At 37.1% G+C, this 1,081-nt stretch overlaps 1 protein-coding gene across 2 annotated transcripts in view; it reads right to left on the bottom strand.

The window, feature by feature from the left end:
• Window positions 1–618: 618 nt before the first annotated feature.
• The window catches only part of LOC308136319 (lactadherin-like), a 9,394-nt gene continuing 8,931 nt past the window's right edge, over window positions 619–1,081 (bottom strand). For both annotated transcript variants that reach the window (XM_080504629.1, XM_080504630.1), the window contains exon 10: window positions 619–1,081. This exon is cut by the window's right edge and continues 766 nt beyond it. The gene's annotated coding sequence lies outside the window, so the exon portion shown is untranslated.

The raw sequence follows: 1,081 nt of genomic DNA, 5'->3' as shown, positions 1-1,081 counted from the left end.
AAAATAGTTGGAGGGAAAAGGAAGAAAAATATCCAATTAAAACAAAAAACCCTGAAAGAGCTTTAAAATGTAATAAGATACATTTAAATTGTACATGTGACCTTTTGCAGCGTGAATCTTTTTAAAATAATTTTTTTTAAATTGCTGCTCAGACAGAAAACGTCTCTTTAGGTCATAAAGGTTTTTTTTGCTGCTGTTCTGAGTGAAATGACATCAACAGTGATTCTAGGAGTAGATTACAGTAATCTGATTACCGCTGGACCCTGGAGAGAAAACTCCAACACAAGTGAGGCTGGAAGAAGTTTTAAGTTAATTAATAAAACGTGTCACTGTGCTGTCATGTTCTGACCGCCAGGGGGCGACGTCGCTTCATTCATGACCACCGCTGAGCGGAAGTGAAGTCCTCAGGTGTCCCTTCAGAATAAAGTTTTATATCAGCCATTTGTTAAAAATACACTTCAAATCAAGAACATATTTGAACATTTAACAATCCAATGTGGTTTTGGGTTCATTTAACAAGTTGTCCAATATGAACAATACTACTTTCCTAATAATCGTCAACACAAGTGAGATATTTTCTCTCTGGATCTTTAATGAAGTTGCAGACAAACATCCATTCATTTGATAGTTTATTATCTCAGCACAAGATAAACAATTAATTTAAAAAACTGTGTATTTTCTAAACATTTCTCATGTAAAAATTCTGAAAGAATCCTTGAAGTAGAACAACAATAGAACAATTTGTTAAAAAAGGTCATTGTGTTTAAACCTTGTTGGGTTTCAGATTGAAAGTTGCCAGGTGTGTAAAAGAGTGACCATGAAAACATGTGACCATGTGACCATGTGACCATGTGGCCATGAGACCATGAAACCATGTGACCATGTGACCATGTGGCCATGAGACCATGAAACCATGTGACCATGAAACCATGAGACCATGTGGCCATGAGACCATGTGACCATGAAACCATGAGACCATGAGACCATGTGACCATGAGACCATGTGACCATGAAAACATGAGACCATGAAAACATGTGACCATGTGACCATGAGACCATGTGACCATGAAAACATGAGACC

Source organism: Blennius ocellaris (assembly GCF_963422515.1).
Source record: "Blennius ocellaris genome assembly, chromosome: 1".
Lineage (NCBI taxonomy): Eukaryota > Metazoa > Chordata > Actinopteri > Blenniiformes > Blenniidae > Blennius > Blennius ocellaris.
This window is presented reverse-complemented; position numbering and strand designations above follow the sequence as displayed.